A 22,828-nucleotide genomic window follows, 5' to 3' on the forward strand; every position below is an offset into this window, starting at 1 on the left:
ACCCTAATATTGTAAGAGACTCATTTAAGATAGAACTGAATCAACTTGGCAGCAACCAAATAATAGGGAAGAGTACATTAGAGTATTTTTTGAGAATGAACAAATTAACAGAAAAAGATAAAATCATATGGAAAAAGAAGTGTTGAGTGCACAAATGATAATTATATGTATACTTGCTATATCCAAAGTAGGAAGTCACTGTCAATGTCATCCTGTTGCTCATAGATTTGTGCAAGTGGGCACAAGTAACATCTCTCATTGTGAGACTTATTTGTTACTGTTTTTTGCATATCCAATATGCCATGGGTAGCTTGTCAAGCTCTGCTGTGCAGGCACAATACTCTCGGTAGCTTGCCAGGCTCTCCGGGAGAGGCGGAGGAATGGAACACGGGTTGGCCACGTGAAAGGTGAACGGCCTACTGCTGTGCTATCGCTCCAGCCCCCGAAGCAGGAACTAAACTGAAAAATATTTTAAACATAGAAGTTGACGTTAAAACTATGAACTCAATGTATATGAACAATTTGCATTCATTCCTCATCATTTTTTATTGTGGATTTGATTTTGTCATTACAGCAGTATAATTTGATGTGTAACAATTTAATATATTTTTAGAAAAATATAACGTTTTTATAATATAATATAATGTAACATTACAATATGATATAATATAATATAGCAATAATTTATAATATAATATAATGTTATAATATAATATAATATAATATAACTTTTTAATTTTAAAACCAAAATATCTTTGATTGAAAATGATACTTCACTTGCAGTACATTTCCAGTTTTCAAGAGTGTTTTCCCAATTGTACTAAGGAAAACCAGGGTCTACTGCCAGAGCTGGTAGTTCGTTGCAAGGCATTGTGCTGTTTGAGCCTTGTGGTGCTGGCTGAATCACCCTGCTGGGGTGGGAATCACCAGAGGCAGGCCTTGAGGTTCTTGGTGCTTCATCTTCTGTTTTCAGAGATTATTGGGAGACCATGTGATGCATCATGCAAGACTTGTGCCATAATATACTACTCTATGGCCCAATAAAATTGTATTTCTCATTTCTTTCCATGCTCTCTTGCAACTTTGTTACTCTTTGTAACAAAGTTGCAAGCATATTCCTGTGTTTTCTTCTAACATTTTTATAGCTATTAATATAATTCCATGATCCATCTCAATTTCTTCTTTGTTTTCTGTGATGTTGAAAGCTAGGGTCACTTTTGCTTGCTTATTATTTTTTTCATATGAACATCAATTTATTCCAGAATCATTGCTTGATGATGTTTCTTTTCTCATGAAATTGATTTAGAGTAAAAACCAAACAAAGATGTGGCCAATTCAACATGTAAATTATTTGAAAGGCCTCATTCTTAACATTTCAAAAAGAAAAATGCTGAACACACTGAAAAAAAAATCTTGATCTTGCATCTGTTGGAGAATTGAGGTTATAGTGAAAATAATTACAGTCAAAACTGAAGACAGAGCATAATGAGGCCCTCATGACCATGCTGCCAGACTCTGCACCAGTCTGCTTCATTTGGGGTGCCCCAGAGTGGGGGTGGGAAAGAGCCCTCCCCACCCCAAGGGGCCAGCTCCGGCAGCTGACCTCCACAACCCAGCCACCGCCACGCTCAAGGTTGCTTCCCACACTCCCAGGCAGAACCTCACATATGAGTGATCATATTCCTAGACCTTGTGGCTGCTTTCATTTTCGCGGCCACAGGAAACATCATAAGACATTCTCCATAATTACCACAGCATATTTGATGGGGTTCAGATAGTAGGCAACAAATCATAGAGGGGAATATATGTATGCATATATACATATTTTCGATATATATACCAAAGCTCACATCCCCCAAACTTTAACAACATGTTAGTGATATCCTATAGAATGTCTTAATGGCTCCTGCCAAAATAGAACAATCTTCACACTGTTTCCTATATGAACAATTTTTTTGTAAATATGTTCAGCAGTTCTTCAAAACACACAATACAACATATATTCTTTTGGTTGTGTTTTGGGACAGGGCTTGGGGCTTGGGATGGAAACATCTCGAATTTGGTGGTGGGAAGGTGTAATGGTGGTGCAATTGGTGCTTGAATATTAACGTAACCAAATATTGTGAACTAACATAAAATTAAACAAATTAAAATTTAAAAAAAAACTGAAGAGATACTTGCCACTACAATAATATTGCAGGTTATCAGGATAACTTGCGTAGAATATCCATAGAAACATTTTGGTGAACTATAATTGATTAATTATTGCAAACTTAAGTGTGGAGTCAGTTAAAATCCCAGAGGGCGGATTCTTTCAGAGGAATACATTTTAAGGATCCTGCCAGGTTCTGTTTGTGAAGATAGTACATAGATCCCCCTGTCTACCAGCAAAAGACAGTCTCAGAGTATCTGGAATAAGACAAAGCTCTTTCCTTTTTCCATTGCCCTTCCTAAAGGGAAACCCTTAGATGAACATGACTGATTAGAGTTCTTCCAAAGTCTTTTTTTTATAAAGCTACTATCGCTTTATAAAATAATTTAAAATTGAGGCGAGATTATCCATCATCTTATTTTTTCCCCCTTAGGATTACTTCACCTATTGAAAATGTATTACTCCAAATAATGTCAACAAAGTTGGGCCTGTGTCCTTTAAAAACATGTGCATATTTATGGGTACTGTGGTGAGTCTGTATAATACAGTTTCTTTTATCATATATACATGTTGGACTTTTAACAAAATATTGCAAAGCATTATAAAAGACAAAAAAGAACAATGACAGAAAAACCCAACAGATATGGCACAGATGCTTTAATTATTAAAATAAAAATGATAATGACTACGAAGACTACTAAGAGATGTAATGGAAACAGAAGGCAGTAGTCAGTCATGCAATAATATAAACACTTATGAAAAATCTAATGTAGAAATTCTAGAAATAAAGAACCACTATAATAGAAATAAATAATTCTTGTGTTGGGATTATAGTAGACTATAAAATGAAGGAAAAATCAGAAGTTAATATTTGTCAACATAAACTTAAAACTTAAATGTAGAAATAAAATAAAAACTGAGACAAATACAGTAACAATATTTCAAGTCTGTCAGGCAATTGTAGACTTATCTCAGTAGTTCAGAACAATATGTTTTTATTGTTAAATGGTAATTGACATTTCTCTCTGGCCTGGAGAAAACCATGGATTTGGAATGTGTACTTGAATTGGCAATGTTGATGACTATCTCACTGTTACAGTTGGTACAATGCCGGTTTTCCTGTTTTTTAAGTGAACTATTGGGCTTTGGTTCTGCTTACTTAGTTTCATGCTTACCGTATCTTTTTTCTAACCCAGAAACTTCATGCAAGCTTGAGATCTTCAACATTTCCCATTTGTGAGTTAGTTAAAACTATGAGTCATAACCTAAATTTTATTTCAGAAAACTAAGTTTATTAAGCAATAACTTGTAATAAAATATGTCCTTTATTTTATTTTATTTTATATATAAGCAAGCCTAAGTATATTTCCATCATCACACTATCAGGTTAGCCTGACTCCTAAGACAGATTTATGAGGCCTGGACCCACTTTAATGAGGAGAGTTCTGATTCCTGTGAAGACCGTCTGGTTCCTGCCCAACTTTTTGTTCTTTACCACTATCAGGAAAAGAATATCCCAGATTCTGCTTCTACCATATCTGTGCACTAAATTAAAGTGACATGTTTGTATCCTGTGTCACTTTGTCTTGTGTCAATTTGCTTGCTTCCCTCCCCCACACCATAGTTCCAGGCCAATTCCCAGATCTGACTTGTGCCCAGATTAAATATGGCCTGAACCTTAGGCCATTTGTTCAGTTTTTGAAGTCGACTCCATTGAGTTGTCAGTACGTGGTAAATAAACTTGGTTTGCATTTGTTTGTGTGTTTGCTTTTTATTCTTCTGAATGTGTATCTTCTGAACTTCCACTTGCTGGGGATTATGGAACAACACAGTTGGTGATGGACAAAAGGCTGTGAAAATTATTTTTCTTCATTATTATAATTATAACCAACATTCTGCATTAGCTTTAATCATCCTCAAATTCTTTTACTCTGAATCTTGAGATTTTCACATTTTTATCTGAATTGCATTTTCATATCTATTGTTTGGGATATTTTTAATAAAATCTGCCTTCTTTGCCAAGAAAACAGAAAGCTAAGTTCTTTTTTTTTTTTTAGAAGACCAACTTCTGACTTCTACTCAGTCACTTAAGTCCATTGGAGAGAGAAAATAATTTTTAACTAATAAAACAAAATATATGAAATGTTACTCTGGAGATTCAAACTAGAACTGTAGCCAGAAATAGCATAAGAATCACATAGATCAACTATAGATTTTAAAAGTCTACCAACATGTGTCAGTTTCTTACTAATATCTCTCTAATCACTGAGCTGTGACAAATGAACTTTTAAGGCTTTCACAAATTTGGCTCAGGGGTGTGATTCAAGTGGTAGCGATCATACATGCCTTGCATGTGCAAAGCCCTGCCTAGGTTCAATCACCAGCACTACTGCACCTCCAGGATTCTCCTAACAGTTAAAACTAAGACAAAATATAGCTGAAAGTTTCTCTAGTAGAAGCATGAAACTAAGCAGTTGTTGATTAGGGATTAATTTATATCCATCAAGAGCCTAAATATTATAAAATGAGACCTAATACACAAAATGTGAGGGAAAGAAGGATTCAGATGTTGCTACTAGGAATATAAATTGTTAAAGTATTTGGGAAGAGTGCTAAGAAAGTGACTAGTAATTTAAATTGTTTTATTAATTAAAATAATAAAATAATTTTATCAGTTAAATTATAAAGCAATTATAGTTATTATTTTTAAATATAAATTTATGATTGGTTAAAATTATAAAATAATAATTGAGTCAGGATGATATTATTTATTTATTTATTTATTTATTTATTTATTTTTGCTTTTTGGGTCACACCTGGTGATGCACAGGGGTTACTCCTGGCTCTTCACTCAGGAATTATTACTGGTGGTGCTCAGACCATATGTGATACTGGGATTTGAACCCGGGTCGGACGCGTCAAGGCAAATGCCCTATCTGCTGTGCTATTGCTCCAGCCCCAGGGTGATATAATTTATTAACTTGTTCTGTTACCCCCAAGCTATTTTTAATATGAGAAAATTTTGGTCTTAATACTTAAGAAAACAGTAGTCTTTACCTAATCTTGATTGAATTCATTTGGTCATCCTTTGATTTACAATTGAATTATTTAGAAATAAACACTTAAGAGGGTATTCGTTTTACTTTTTCTCTTTTTTGGGGGGTCACACCTGGCTATGCACAAGGGTTACTCCTGGCTCTGCACTTAGGAATCACTGCTGGCTGTGATAGGGGGACCATGTGGATGCTGGAAATTGAACTGGGGTCCGTTAAGTGCAAGGCAAATGCCCTGCACTATCGCTTTAGCCCTGAGGTCATTCATTTAATTGGTATTCACTCAAGGATAATTAGCATAGTCAAATCTGATAGTCAAATTGAAAATAAAATTCTCTTACTTTTTATTGTATACTGTACTTATGTTACAGATTGGAAAGTTCATTGAAATGTTTATAGCATTTCTCCAAAAGTGTAGCAATAATTTGAAATTCTTCCATTGTTTCCAATCATGACAGTGGCTGTAAATCATAACTTATATTAGGCCAAGTAAGAGATATAGTATGTTGCTGTACTCTACCGGAAATTCTAACACAAATTTTAAATCTGTCATGATTTTCAGTGTATGTGTGTTTTCAAGCATCTCTTTTCTGGTGCTTTTGGATTCCTTCATGCTTGCATTGGAAAAAAAAATCCTTTTATTCCTACAACTAAAAGTAACCATAATATACTTGAGTAAAATAAATAGACTACTTGAAAATAGGCAGTATGTGTAGAATGGTTGTAAATTTCTCTTTTGTTTTTCCTCTTCAAAATATGGTCTCAAGTATATGAGGCACATCTGTGCAAAAGTAAAAATTTGAAAATACAAAACATACATATCAGATAATAAGACAACCAGAATGTGTAAACCATGATTACACTAGCTAGATAGAAACCAAGAATGGGACACAAGTGCAATTCATTTATAAAATAATTTCTTACCCACAAAGATAATAACTGTAGGTATGAGACACTAATATTTAAGTGGAAATAAGTATTCTTATAGCACAGGAGGTAAAGGATTATTGATTCAAATACTTCTAATCCTAGCTGTATAGTGGGAAATTTAAACAAAAAGTAATTGTTACTTAAAGCTATAGTACTGCAGGGGTTCATCAGTATTCCCTTAAATTTTATAAGTTTAATATAATTTATAGTATATTAAGAATATTTAAATTAAACGCATTGGAATAGTAAATATTCATGTATTTAAATGTGCAATTATAAGATTATGAGTGGTGATTCTTTGATTTTTAACATACATTAATTTAAAAATGCACATGAGTTTGTCTTAAGTTAATATTATTCTTGATTCCACTTTTGGGGGAAGGTGATATTTTTCTTCTTTTAACATTTTTTCTTTTTTTCTTTTCTTCTTTTTTTGAGGAAATATTTTTAAAGAAAAATAAAACCTGATGAGCTAGAGCGATAGCACAGTAGGTAGGGTGCTATCTGGGTTCGATTCCTAGCATCCCAGAATTGATTCCCTGAGCACCACCAGGAATAATTCCTGAGTGCAGAGCCAGGAGTAACCCCTGTGCAATGCTGGGTGTGACCCAAAAAGGAAAGAAAAACTGAGCTGTGACTCAATGAAATATTATTAAGTCATTAAAAGATAAAGCATTAATTTTTTTCTGTATCATAGATGAACTTGAGGGCTTCATGAGAGTGAAATAAAACAGGAGAAAGGCAGACACTGGAATAATTTCACATTAAGAAACAAAGGCATATGAATCTCATAAAGAAAACATATAAGAGACAAATCAAGACTGTCCAATGTCAAGTGAAAAGAAGACTTGAGATTCTCACACAAAATTGGCTATCACACAAGGGGAGAGGAGGTGGGCTTAAAGGATACAGTGGGCAGTGGTGAAAGAATATTGGCTCTTCTGTCATAGACATGGCATATAGCAGTGTGCCCTAAAACATATTTACATTATTACAAACCAGTGCTACCTCAATAAAAACTAATTTTAAAAAATGAATACAAAAATTAAAGTACCAAACTCATGTTTAAAAAACTGAATTTAATAATGTAATTGTATACAAATGTCAGCTATAAATGTATGTTAGTGCCATTAATGATTATATTCCTACCAATGTAATATTGAAAAGGGTTTTTAATATCTATAGTAAAAAATAAAGCTACATTTTTAACTAATAAAGTGCATAAAGTTTGCAACTGGAGGGGCTGAGAGATAGAATACAGAGTAAGATGTTTGCTTGTCATGTGGTAGATCAAATTCGATCCCTAGCACCACATATGTTAATCCAAAAACTTTCAGGAGTGATTCCTGAGCAAGACTAGGAGTAAATCCTCAGCACTGTTGTGTATGACACGAAATCAAAACAAAGCAAGGAAGTTTACTGCTGGTATTTTAGACAGGCAAAACATAAGTAATAGTTAATTTGGCAAATGACATAACAAAATACTGCTTTGATACCTGGAGTTTAAAGTACCAAAATTAGGAACGAAGTTTAAACAATAGTTTGAAAAAGAAAGCTTTTGATCTAATTTGTGTTCATGCTTTTGAATTTTTAGTTTTAAATGGTTTTATCTTTAACACTTCCTTTGAATAGTTTCTATGTAAAAACCTTTATGGATATTAGCAAGCAAAATAAATTAGTGCTATTTGGGGAGTATTGGTTTACTATTTTTATTGAATCCACAATCATAAACCTTAAAAAATCCCCCACTGGAAGATACTATTTCTATAATTCTCAAAATTTAGCTTGTACAGGATACTACAATGCATTGAAAGGGTTGACTCTTTAGTCCTTGAACATCAAAGGGTCGAGGTTTGGACTCCAGGTGTGACCCAACTAATCCTGACACTGCAGGGCTCAAGCCACACTGTAGCTCTAGGACCTCACCTAGAACTCTCCATTAGTAGAGAATGATTGGGATGTGCTGGCATCTCCTGCACACTGTTTGGGAGAATCGCTAAAAATATGTAGAAAAAATTAAATAATGTTGATTAATTACAACTAAGCTAATGAAGACAAATAGTCAAATATAAACTGTCCAACTGTTACCATGACCTTCATTGGTTTGTTTACTTAAGTTTTTATAACTGTTCATTTACTATTTTTGTCTAAAATATTACTCATATTTAGATCATATAATCATAAGGAATATTTCTATAGCATGTTCAAAGAACCTAACAAATCAGCTAACTCTATTTTTCTCTCTTTTCTTTTTTCTTTTTTGATCCATATCCAGTGGTGGTCAAAGTTTATTCCTCACTCTGTGCTCTACTGTCTTGCCTTGCACAAGATGTACTCTGTATAGTCCCCTGAACCCACATGTGAACACCTCCAGGAGTAATCCCTGGGCATAGAACCAGGAGTGAGCCGTGATCATTGAGCTTCAATCACCCCCCCACAAGTATGGGGATAGCATGAGAGCAGTTCTGCTGACCACCACAAAGGACTGTCTCCGTGACAGGCTTGATGCAGTGCTAAGGAGACTCCTGTGTGAGCATTACATACCAGGCCCAGTGCTTTCTGATTATGCGGAGAACTCATGTGGTAAGTCTAGAGCTTTTCAGGTCTGATATCATCTAGATATTCCCAGAGGAAAATGTCTTTTCATTTGGCTGCTCATGATTTGTCTTAGTTATAGCATGTTAGTCATAAATAGCACTATTCTGAGTGATTTGAGCATTCTAATTAACTATTAATTAACTATTAAAACACTATTTTATTGGTAACTCTGCATTTTTATTTTTCTGGCAAAAATCGCCTATGGCCTGGAGACCCCCAAAATATCAGTTGCTGCATACAGCCCAGACAGTCCTTTTTGAGACTAAATTTAAAGTTTTAGGCTTGAGAGTGAATGTGCACTCACCCTGCCTAGTAAACTTAAGAATTACAGTGTGCAGTTATAAGTCTGCAATCAATCAAGGATCAGCCATCAAAAACTAATCAGAATTTTATTTCACATATGAATATCCAACTACTCACTATTTATTGAAAAGGCTCATTTTCACATAGCTATATGATTTGACCTTTGTAATAATTTAGGTATTTGAGCAGTGTGTGATATGTTTCTGCATATTCTGAATAGTATCTTCCATTATCTGCCTAGTCCTATATTAAATCAATGTTAGTTACTACAGCTTTGTGACTTACTTTGTATTTTGGAGTCTAAAGTTATAAAAATCCATCTCTGCTCATAAAATGACTCTGCAAAATTTTGGATATATATTTTGTAGTGCTTTACCCGTAGCTACCAAAAAGTGGACCTGCAATTGTGGTTAGATGGAACCTATAGAAATTTTTGGGAAACGTGGTTTTGTACTGCTGATATATCATTTAGTGAATATAGTATAATTATCAGATGCTATTTATTTGCACATTATTTCTGTTATTTCACCTTAGATATTTTCTGTATATTTAATTATATCATTCATAATATTTGATAAAATATATATTTTTAATCTCATTACCCTTCAATAAATTCAACTGTGTTTTGTTTTGTTTGCTTGTTTTAGGATTTTGGCCACACCTGACTGGAGTCAGGGCTTATTCCTGGCCTGTATTCACAGCTAACTTCTGGGGACCATAAAAGGTGCTGCTAATTGAACCCGGGTGGTTTGTATGCAACAAATTTACCCACTCCATTATATTATCTCTCATATTACATTTTTATGTTTTTCAAAACTTATTTTTATTCTCTTTTTCCAAAGATCCTTATATAAAATTTGAAAGTAAGCTATAAATGAACATTTTTTGATTAAACATTAAAATAAATGCTGACTGCTTCTTTAATTTTCCTAAGTATGATCAACATAGTTTTAATATTTTCTGTCTTCACGTTTACATAGTTGAAATGGTATATTTTATTTGCATGTACCAATATACAGTATATATATTCCTATGCACTTATTATTATGATATTAGATATCATAACTCTTATATTATTACATTTCAAATATTTATTACTCATTTCATTTTATTTAAATTTAGAATATCTCAAGTATTGTTGATAATTCTTCTGAAAATAAACTTAATCATCATGAGATATAGGCACTTACTTTTCTAGAACACTTCCTTTAGAGTGAAATGGCTAAATTTGAAGTTTTATTATGTTGCACACAGTGAAAAATGTGTTCCCACTGGCTTCTATTATTTATTTTTTGTTATATAGCCATTCTGTACTAAGTAGACAAATATACATGTCCTATATTTCACATGTATAGCACCTTGAAGATTTATATTTTACAATAAAGATTTATATTTTACAAAAATAGACATTTTCTTGCATTTCAGAATCATTTCTTAATATTTTTAGCATACACATAAAAAACAAGAAATAGTTTCTCAAAGAGTTCACTGTACTTGGAATTTAGTATATTTGTGATACTCGATGAGATATTCAATTCCTAAGAATCATTTATTTGATATATAATTGTCTAGTACCTGTCATTAGAAAAGCTGATATGAACCAGCACAATGAACCAGCCGGGCTGCCAGTGAAATTGATACTGGTCCTGCCTTAGGAATCCTCCACGGAGACCAAGCAGATACGCTTTGGAGACTGTATTGTAGTTACACATTAAGTCCTGTGATTTGTCAGTTATATAGATATTTCAGTCCCAGAAACTAAAATCAAGGAACTTTATTAGTCTTTTAGAAAATCCTTCATTAGTCTGAAACTTGTCTTAAGATGATGAAAGAAGTATACCACTGAGACAGAAGTAACCATGCTGTTTCTGCAAAATTTAAAAGAGTAATTAATGCCTCTATGGCAAAATTATGGTTCAGTTTCAGATTTCTATTTGAGTTAAATAAGAAAAATATGTGTGTGTATTTCAGTTAGATTTTTCAGTGCACTCATTAGGTAAAACCTATTGCCTTTCTAAAACTATATTGGTTATAAGTTATGATTTGTCAATTACTAGAAAGTTAATATTACTAAATATTTTCATTACAGTGACTGTGGATATATAACGCTGTACTTATCTTTTTCCCCTCTATACTTAACAGTATGTAATTGCACTGTTTACTGTAAAATAACACGCAACCCGGAGATTCTTCTTGCAGCGATTTATTCAGAGACCGTCTCATGCAAACAGAAAAGAGGAGGACCTCTAGCTAGGCAGCTTCCCTCCTGTTGCTTGTTTACGCCCAAGTGTCTGCAGCTGATAGGCTAGTTACACCTTGTGGGCGTGATAGGACATCCTGTTTCCTTATTAGGAGTTATTTTCAAAGCACGGTGCTATTAACAAGAAACAGGTGTTTACGAAGCATGGTCCTGTGGAGGCTCTCCACAGTTCCCCCTTTTTGTTTTAGAACAGCAAGTCTGCTTAGCGACCTCGGCCCCCTTGGCCTTACCCGTCATCGGGAGCCCTCTCACTTGTAGGTCCCTGTCTTAGGTTGGTCCAAGGGTCAGGTGGGGTATAATGCACCCTTTCAAACTCCTCAACTACAGGAGCTCCCCTGCAGTTAAGGGCTCTCAGCTGCATAATACTTTTGCTACATCCAGCTAGACCTGATTGTTCCAAGCGAGATTATTGTTTCATAGTTGCAAGCCAAAACTGCGGGGATTGCTGTGCTTCCAAGGCCGCAAATGCCTGTAAATACCACGCCTTGTAAGTAGTTGTTCTTGCTGCATTTTATATAGACACCAGGCAAAAACCAAAGTAGCGAGAAGCAACAAGGACAGTACTGCTCCCACCCCCACCCACTCTTTGATAAATGGAGGGGACTTCTACTCTGGTCCTATCAAGATGGTAAGGAAGGGGATAATCTATGCACAGGCGTCAAAGCAGGCCATGTTGTAGCAATGGCCCAGGAAGCTGCTTCTTCAGCTCATATCATCACAGGAATCAGGCTGAGCACGAGCACCAGTTTGCACATCTTGGTCTACTGGAGGCGCAGTCTTCCGTGTCAGGCGTTCAGGAATCCACACTGGTTCTGCCCTGTCCTGTGGAAAAACACTAACAGAACCCCTGGCCCAGGTTAACACGGGGTCCGGGCCGTGCCATCCACCAGAAAGGATAGAGGTGGAATTATAGGGGGTTATAAGAGTATCTGGAAGTTTTCCAAAGTATTGCAAGCAGTCTTGAATACCAATCATAGCCAAACAGGCTACAGCTGCAGGGTATAACTCCATGGCTTTCGCAATTGGGGTTTTTGTCTCCATGCCTCTTTCAACAGAAAGAGTCAGAGAGAAAATCCAATACAAAAGGATATCCTAAAGATAAATGAGAAGGTGTTCTTGTTAAATCATTCCTTTCTCCTTCAGGAACCTGTGAATTTAAAGGAAAGGGTAAAAGTAAAGTATTACTGCTACATTCAATTGAGAAAATACCTCCTTTTTGTATTTGATTTAACATTCCATGTGTCCACTGAAAACGTAGAGGTGGTGGGCTTAAAGCAGCAGTGTTCTTTACTGAAAAGGGGTTTAGTAACCGTATTGGGGCAGGAAATATCCAAGACTGCGCTTCCTGCCATCACTGGCTGCAGCGATTATACTGATTGGAGCTCTGAAACTCCACACTGGGGAAAGGGGCTGAAACTGGGAACATCCCCTGATTTTGCGGGGCCTGGGGCTGGCCCCCTTGCAGGTGTCCCGAGTTGGGGTCACCCACTACATCAAAATTAAAGCGACAATCTCTGGCCCAATGATTTCCCCTCTTACACCGGGGACAGGGCCCGGGAGGTGCAAGTCTGACTCTGCAGTCTCTGGCCCAGTGGTTTCCCTTCTTACGCCTGGGACAGGGCCCAGGACATGCTCTCGTAGCACGGCTTGGGGGCGCATAGCAATCTCTACGAAAGTGGCCTGGTTTTCCACAATTAAATCATTTTTTCTGAGCTTGTCTCTGTAAGGCATAGACCTGTACCTTATGTTTAGCAGAGCCAACATTCCTGCATGCTTCCAAATACCCAAATATGTCTTCCTTCTCCTTAATAGGGCCCAGAATGGCCTGGCAATCCTCATTAGCATTTTCAAAGGCCAATAGTTTAGTCAACAGGTCCTGAGTTGCCTTATCTTTAACCTGCATTTCAATGGCTTTCATCAACCTTCCTATGAAATCTACATAAGGTTCTGAGGCTCTCTGGAAAATCTTCGTAAAACTTCCCTTAAATTCTGCTTCTGCATCAACCTTCTCCCATGCATGCAGGGCTATTTCACGGACATGAGCAAGAACAGCATGAGGCAAGGTGACTTGCCTTTCTGGGTCACGCCATTTCCCTTCACCAGTTAACATCTCACAAGTCAACTCAATACCTGAAAAGTTTTGTCCAGCATGGCCTAGGCCTTGAAGCTTTGCCTTGGCCTCATTATAGAGCCACATTCTCCATTCCAAGTACTGAGAACAGCTTAAGCATGTCTTAGCAACTATGTGAAAATCTTGAGGTACCCAGTAGGCCTTTTTACTCCAGTATGCAAGATACTCCCTGCAGCACGGAGATGTAGGCCCGTATGAGACACAGGCCTGTTTGAAACGACTGAGAGAATCCATCCTTAACTGCGACAAGATGGATGCTGCTTCTTCTCTGCCTGGACTGGGCGATTGGGAGCATGTCCCAAGTGGCCTGGAGGCCACTTAGCTGAGTCACTCTCGAACTCAGAATCTGAGTAAGTGATAGACTCATAACCCACATCACTTCCATCTAATACACTGGAAGTAGAGCTATATTCACCAGTCTCAGAAGTATTTTTCCTATGAAAACACTTTCGAGACTTAGGTGTGGGAGGAGCTGAGGCCGTATTATTCCTAATGTTCTCCACATCAATTGCACTATTCAAAAATAGGAGAATAGAATTAACAATCTCCCATGTAGTCCAGAATTCCACGGGGATCTCAGTCCCTTTCTTAGATGCCTTATAGACATTTTTCCTAACTTGTCTCCAAATCTTGCTTTCTAGAGTTCCTTTGTCTGGGAACCATGGGTTAACCTCATAAACTACTTTAAGGCAGGACTGGAGTTGGTCTCTGGAAATGTAGAGTTCCGGGTCTCCTATTCTGCGGAAGAGAGACTGAATCAAATTCATAAATGACTTGCCCTCTTCAGTCCGGCTCGAGAAAATATGAAAGATTTTGAGAAGGCCCAGAATCTGTCCCATCTTAGTGGGGGATTGCTGCTAGGATTTTAATCCGCAGCACACTAAAAAAAATCCTGATCTCCCGCTCACTTTCTAGAGTGGGGTGCACCGAACGCTTATTCTTACCTTTAGTTGGTAGTTCGGGCCCACCCAGGGACACCAGCTGTAAAATAACACGCAACCCGGAGATTCTTCTTGCAGTGATTTATTCAGAGACCTTCTCATGCAAACGGAAAAGAGGAGGAATGAAGGAGGAACCAGGGGGGAACCCACTAGCTAGGCAGCTTCCCTCCTTATATACCTCTCGCTGCTTGTTTACGCCCAAGTGTCTGCAGCTGATAGGCTAGTTACACCTTGTGGGCGTGACAGGACATCCTGTTTCCTTATTAGGAGTTATTTTCAAAGCACGGTGCAATTCACAAGAAACAGGTGTTTACGAAGCACGGTCCTGTGGAGGCTCTCCATAGTTTACCAAAATAATTTTTTTTATATTTTATTCTTTTCATTTTATGTTATAACATTTTATTTCTGAAAAGAATTGTTTTTTCCTTGGTCTTTTTTATATTATATGAGAATTATTGCTCCTAACTTAGGTATATGAATATACATACACACACGTGCACACACCTAATATATATATAGAAAACCTATATATAGCTATACATACATACATACCTATATGTGTGTTAATATATATACATACACACACACACATATATATATGTTTTCCCAGTATATATTTCAACATTTTGTATTTAGAGTTTTTAATGTTCTTATTAAGATTTGACAAATGCAGTTCTATTCTTAGTCAGTCCTGTTTTTTGGAAAACCAATACAAGTTGGGGAAACAAACAGAGAAAACCTGCCGATAATATTCATTTTCATAACGAGTGTTGGCCCCGGTACCGAAGCTGAAGGGAGTTTTTAGGTCCCAGCAAAGGAAGAGGAAACTTCTTGGAACATGTCCCAGTCTGAACTAAGGGGATAATTTTGAAAGAAGGGAATGACAAAGCAGATTGGTTTTGCAGGCAGGCCCATAGAAGAAAGCCCACGAAGCTTTGGAAGTTTCCAACAGGTCTGCCTCCAGCCTTTAGTCTCAAAACATTCTATATTCTGAGGTAGTCAGAGTGTTGTGTAGTCTTCACTGCTTGAAGTACGGGACTAAGACTAAATCCTGTGTCTTATTTGAAACAAAAACAGTGACACAGAGGTTTAAGCCGATTTATATTTTTCCTTTAAAGAACAAGATGGATTGTGAAGGTAAGATTACCTATGTCAGGACTCCCTACGTGAAAAGAAGTTTGATTGACTCATGGCACAATGTAAAATACTGGGAGTGGGAAAGTTCCATAAATAATTACAGAAATTTTTCATGTTTAGCTATTGTCAAAATTAAATCAGAGTGATTGTTTTCAAGGGGAAGTTCGCAAATAATTATTGTGGACTTGCAACTCCAAGAAAAAAAATACTCATTAGAAGTTTTAACTCAATTAACTGAGTAGTGGTTTTCATGGCCAAATCAATAAATTTCAGTCCTCCATTCAAATCAATTAAAGTAGAATCTATGTGCTACTGAATACATGAATTTTTTATACATTTGCTCAATATACATATTAAAAAAAAAACAACCCACAGGCTACTCCATAGAGATCTCAGCATAGCAAAAGCAGGATTATTGTTAAGGAATAATATGAGAAATACACCATTTAATAATACATACAAAATGAGTGAAAGATACTAAACCTGAAAGAATAGACTCATCTCCTTTTCAGGATCTCAGTGTTAATTGTCTCTCCCTCTTCTCCCCATTTGGATGCAACACTAGGAAATATTTGTAAAGATATTAAACTAAGTGGAATCTCATCAGGAAGCACTTCAAAGAAGTGGTTTTTAATGTTCAAATACAAATGTACTTTGGTGACCTTCCTTCCACTGTGTCTACTATTAAAATGCTTTCTTAATCTTCCTTACCCAAAAGCTTACGCTGGCTAATCATATGATCTCTTTGAATAACTTTGATCCTACAAAATGATTAAAACAACGTTTGAGAAGATATACAAATTCCTTAGACTAGTTTAACCTTGGCAAAATTATAAAGTAAATAATTGTCTTCAACTATACCCTTGTCTAAATGTCATTTTCTATTTTAATTCATCGATTTTCCTCTTGTTTCTATGCTGTCGCTCTCCTCTGTGTGACTTTTGCAATAATGCCGTGTCTGTCTTCAAGGGTTTGCTCTCTTGGAAAATGGCAAATGTGAAAAAACTTGAAACCTTTGGACAACTCATAACCAAACTCCTACTTGATCTTGCATTAGTGGTATTACCTTGAGCCGATCGCTTTCTAAACTTCGATTTACTTACACTCAAATGTGGGAGGAAAAGTCTGTAGGGTAAAAATATATTTTCCTTTATATAAACTATAATATGCAATGCAGATGTCAAATTATAATGTGCCACTAGGCTTAAATAATATCAGACATGTTATAGCAATGAAAAAATTAAAAATTATAAATTCAAATATGGTATTAATTAATATGTTATAATTAAGACCATGAAATATGTTTGCTTTAGTTACTAATATTTACTTTAATGAACTCTTTTGCTTTCTGTTCTTATATTCTGTGAATAACTCACTTCATAAAACATATGGGCTAATCTGACTTTAAAATTTCCTTTTTAGGGCTGGAGCGATAGCACAGCGGGTAGGGCATTTGCCTTGCACGTGGCCGACCCGGGTTCTAATCCCAGCATCCTATATGGTCCCCTGAGCACTGCCAGGGGTAATTCCTGAGTGAAGAGCCAGGAGTAACCCCTGTGCATCGCCAGGTGTGACCCAAAAACCAAAAAAAAAAAAATTCCTTTTTAAATTTAGGTTAAATTTGACTTCTGCACACAAGGACCAATTGGAAAGCAAAGTTTAAGTAGGAAATAAGCAAACCTATAGATCAATAGAAAAATGAGTATTATTTCGTGAATTGCCAGCAGTCTCCCTATGGAAACTTTTTAGTGTGGAAAGTTCTCAATATATTCCTTTTCCTGCTTCTAATTAAAAATATATATATTTTTATATTACAGATATTATGGTGGTGCTCTCTAATAGCCAACTATTGGTCAAAATTTTGCATTAATAAAATGATAGTATTAAAACTTTTCTGACAGCATATGATGTACTATATGTTATATATATTCATATTATATGTATTTTTGCTGATGCTAACTGTTCCTACTGTACAATGCATAATTCTGTTGTAGATCTAATTTTCTGAATGAAGTATCTCTGGTTATTTCTAGTATCTGATTGTCTGAGACATTGTCACAGTAGTGTTATGATTGACTTAGATATGATCATTGTGGACACACTGAAATTTTGGATGTTCTTGCTTTATATTTATTTTTTGCCCTAAGTTAGTCTCATTATCATTAGTATATTTTATTGTAGGTTTTTGCTAATTGTACATATAATGGTGATATTTGTAGCATTTGTATTTGTATTATTTGATTTATATTTTCTAATTACAAGTATGATAATATCCCATTTTAAGAACAAAAAGGCACAGAAAATATGTATCTTTGTTATATAAGAACAAAAATTAATAAAATGATAATAAATAGATGAGGTTGAAATTAACCCTCTCAAAAATAAGTAGTCTGCAATGCGCAAGACAGATGGGAAAGTATCACTATGTATCATTGATGGCAGGAAATAGAAGTAACTGGGTGATTTAAAGGAAAAAATTTAGTAAGGGACATAGAATATCTTATAGAACTGAACACATCATCACCCAGGCATCAGTCATGTCATGGCTCCCTTACTGTCTCTCTGAACTCTCAATTTTTTACAGTATTTTTCTGGATATAGTTTGTTTTATGATATACTTAGGAGTGAAAAAAAATAGCTTAATGTGTATTATATCACTAGGTTCTGAAACATTTTTAGGAAGAAAAATAAATTATAGTTTATTTTCTACATTTTAGAAGAAGATATTAGGAGAAAATTGGCAAAGGCTGCTTTTGGGGGGATGTTATTTTCTTTTAGAGAGGAATGTAAGGCCCTAGGCAAGTACTTTAATTAACACCGATTTCATCTATCATTTGAGTTTCCCCAAACTCAATTATCCACTTGAATAGTTCCAAACTTCCAGAATAAACCTTTGAACAAGACTGTGGAATTATCAAAACTGAGAAAACAGATTCATGGCTTATACCCTTAAACATGGTTATTTATTTTGTCATCAAAATAAATATCACTATAAATGATTTTTGCTAATAGATACTGACTATTTTGGAATTGAACAATACTATATTTCACAGAATACATATATTCATAATTAATGAATCATCCATAAAATTAAGGTTATGTATGGCTAAGCCAAAGATGTAAACATAAGGGCCTCAATTTTATTTCTAATACCTCTAGAATGGGCAAACAACTGGCTCTAAACTTGTTTTTTTTTAACTTAAAAATTGCTGAGTTAAATGAGTATATGTATGTAGAAGGCAACATAGCCCATTCTGCCTAATAAATAAGGTTTTTGTGGTATATATGTAAACCATAAATTATATATCATGGAATGCATAATTTCTAATTTTAAGACAATTATTATTTTTTTCTAAAAATGCTTCACCAAACATGTTGAACAACATTTAATGTATTGAAGATGCTCTATTGTATATTTGTGTCAAGTTTTACCAATGCGAAGCTTAGTGCCTCCTTTGTTTTATTTGTACTTCAATGTTTGGAAGACAGAATATCACTATTTTGTAGCACTGTAGCACTGTTGTCCCGTTGTTCATTGATTTGCTCAAGCGGGGACCAGTAATGTCTCCATTGTGAGATTTAATGTTATTATTTTTGGCATATTGAATGCACTACGGGTAGCTTGCCAGGCTCTGGCATGCAGGCGGGATACTTTTGGTAGCTTGTCCAGCTCTCTGAGAGGGACAGAGGAATTGAATCCGGGTCGGCCACGTGCAAGGCATACACCCTACCCACTGTGCTATCACTCCAATCCTGCCAGTATTTTGTAAAAGTTTAAATTTCAAATTCTGAATTAGAGATGGAAAATGATGATCTAGCTTCTATCAGTTTGGTTTTACATTTTGTATGATTTTATGTCATACATATCAATTTATTTTTATCAAAGAAAACATATATTCTAAAATCACTGTATCACTGCCATCCCATTGCTCATTGATTTGCTCGAGTGGGCACCAGTAGCATCTCCATTTTGAGACTTGTTGTTACTGTTTTTGGCATATCAAATATGCCACGGGTATCTTGCTAGGCTCTGCCGTGTGGGCAGGATACTCTTAGTAGCTTGCCGGGCTCTCTAAGAGGGATGAAGGAATCGAACCCCAGTCGGTTGTGCACAAGGCAAATGCCCTACCTAATGTGCTATCGCTCCAGCCCATATTCTAAAATAATAATGCAAAACAAGAATGAACACATATCTATTAAATAATAGAATAGTTATTACAAATAAAATGAGCAATTTCTGGTCAATAGGATTTTTTGGAAATAGGAAGCATTAATTTTGGTTATTATGGGTATAAACTTTAAAGAATAAATTTCATTTTCAGTAATTCTAGGAAGGTATCAAAAGACAAAAATAATATTACTTTGTTATAGCTTGTGTTTACTACTGTTTCTTTCTTGGGTCTTCCTTCCCTCCTTCTTTCCCTCCTTCTTCCATAAACCCTTACCACACTGCCTGCACACATGACTTCTTTACTTAATGTAATAGGGTTAAATTCTGATGAGTAATTCAGCTTCTATAATTTCTTTTTATCCATCAATGAAGGTTATAAAACACTATTATCAACAAATATGAGGCACAGTGGTGAAAACAAAAGACTCGTAAAAACTTAGATTACACTCAGTTACCTTCTAAATATGAAGCAATTGATGACAGACTATGTTATCTGATTAATATACCTCACCCATTAACTATTGAACAAATGACTACACAGTATTTTCAGAAAGCAACTGGCATAGTTGGCTGACAGTATGCCAAATAAAGAACAACTGCCTGCATAAAAATATAGTAGCACTGCACTTTTCTCCTGTTGTTCATCGATTTGCTCGAGCAGGCACCAGTAACGTCTCCATTGTGAGACTTTCTGTTACTGTTTTTGGCATATCGAATATGCCATGGGTAGCTTGCCAGGCTTTACCGTGCGGGCAGGATATTCTTGGTAGCTTGCCAGCCTCTCCGAGAGGGATGGAGGAATCAAACTGGGGTCCAGTCCATAAAAAATTAAATAAAATTTAAAAATATAATATCAAATATAAAATGACAATATCACTGTGTTTGTGATGTGTCAAATAATCCCATTTAATATCTAGCTTGGAATATAACGTGTACAGTTTTTGTATTATATAACAAGAGGGATATTTTCCCTTCCGCCCAGGCATTCTTTGTACTTTAAAAGACAGTTTATTATTTTCCTTATTAAGAGACTACTCCTGGGGCTGGAGCAATAGCACAGCAGGTATGGCATTTGCCTTGCATGCGACCAACCTGGGTTCGATTCCCAGCATTCCATATGGTCCCCTGAGTACCGCCAGGAGTGATTCCTGAGTGCAGAACCAAGAGTAACACCTGAGTGTCACTGGGTGTGACACCCCTAAAAAGACTACTTCTTCAAATACTTAATAGGGATATATTTGGGTTGATAAATTTAATTTGTAGTTTTAGAATTAATCAGCATAACACAGGTTTCTGCAAACCAAGCATCATATCACTTTGACTGGAAGTACAGAGAGGGGTGATTGCTAGCCCTTAATTTAGGGCATTGTTTTTTATGCAATTGTCTAGGAGACACCCAGACACATTTTGTGTTTTCTGCCGGGCACCATCTAAGTGAGTTTAATTTAAGAGACTCAAGGTCTGGAGACCCTGGCAATGAAAACAGTTGAATTCAAATATTAGAGATGGTGTGAAATTTAACTATATGTCTGTAAATATTTGAGCTTCAGAATGAAACTATTCTTAATGCAATGCTGCTGATCTCAAAAAGTACTTTGTGTTCCACTGAGTGGAGAGAGTTCACTTAAAGTTAAAATCAGTCACATAAAATTGTAATATGGTTTTCTTGGATAAATCCATGGCAGCAGTATAAGAATACATTGAATTGTTAGTGAAAGGATGTGTAGGAACAACAAAGAGGTCTGGCAGATCAGCAGATTGGCAGGTAGTTTCTCAGTTCAGAGGTTTTGCTGTAGCATCTGTTTTCATGAAGTTAAAGGATATTTCTCCAAACCAAAATTCCCAGCAGCTTTAACAAAAATCTGGAAGAGACCTCAGGACAATGGACAAAAAGTTCAGAAGGCATCCGAAATTTGTTCTGTTTTGTGTCACTATTTATAATGTATTTCAGAGATAAGTTATCAAGTCAGCATGTTAATTTTAATTTAGGTAATTCTTCCCAGTAATTATTTTATCCATTCTTTTTCAGTTTGTGCTTATCGGTGTCTTTGGCAGGTTTATGTTAGAATTTTCACACTATAGGTACCATCATAATTTTTTATTCAAATTATCTTCTGAAGGTTACTCCATTTGGGGACTTTTAACTGAGGTTCTGTCATTTCCCATTGAGATTTTCTCTAGGCACTATGACTTACAATAGTGTTGGTGCTTACATGTTGAATGTTCATGCATACAATGTCCCAGCACCACTTCCACCGCCATCACTGTAGTTGACCACTATGTGAACTGAATGACATTAGTCAGGATATGGAGAAATAAAGAATTATTCTCTCATAAGTGGTATATAAAGAAACATGATAAGGCCTGTGGCAGCAGAACCTGTGAGTTGTCCTACCAAACTGTGTTTCCTAAGGGAGTGCTTGCGTGGGTGGTGGATGAGAGGGGACAGAGACGTAGGATGAGCTCTGCCATCACTCTAGTGCTACTCATTTGGTCTTCATGAATAGCCTAATTAGTTGAGATTATGCAATATCTTTATTTGCATATTTCATCTTTGAAGTCAGAATATTAGAGGTGGGATATAACATGCTGAGTGAATATAGACTTTTGCTATAAAACTCTGGAAGACATGAAAAAGTTTTATTTCAAAATATATGAATCTATCTGAATGTACAGAGAAGACTGTCACTGTTAATCCTGTTAGATCATTTTTCCTATAAAGGAGAGCTTGACAGAGAATGATTATAAAAGATACCTCATACCTCCATTATACTCTGGAGAAGAAAATATGAATCATCTTGTTCTCTATTGATTTCTCTTTCATGATGATCCTCCAAATCCTCAACTGGATTAGGTCCGAAGCTCCTGCTGGAGATTTCCATGTAAAAAAGTAGGGCAGTTCTACTATTTAAACTCTGCTTCAACATTTATTTTTCTTCTTTTTAGAGGGGAAATTATAAGATAATTACTTTCACATAAGACATTTTAAAGAGTTACTTCAAGCATATCTAATGGAGAGAAATAACCTTTTAAAATAAATCACACTTTTTATTCCACAAGGGGATATTATTGTCATAAGTATTGAAAAGATATAATATTTAGAAAATTATATCCATATGGCTAGATGGTTGGTGACTTATGGCCCCTAATAT

Source organism: Sorex araneus, chromosome 7 (genome assembly GCF_027595985.1).
Source record: "Sorex araneus isolate mSorAra2 chromosome 7, mSorAra2.pri, whole genome shotgun sequence".
NCBI classification, from domain to species: domain Eukaryota; kingdom Metazoa; phylum Chordata; class Mammalia; order Eulipotyphla; family Soricidae; genus Sorex; species Sorex araneus.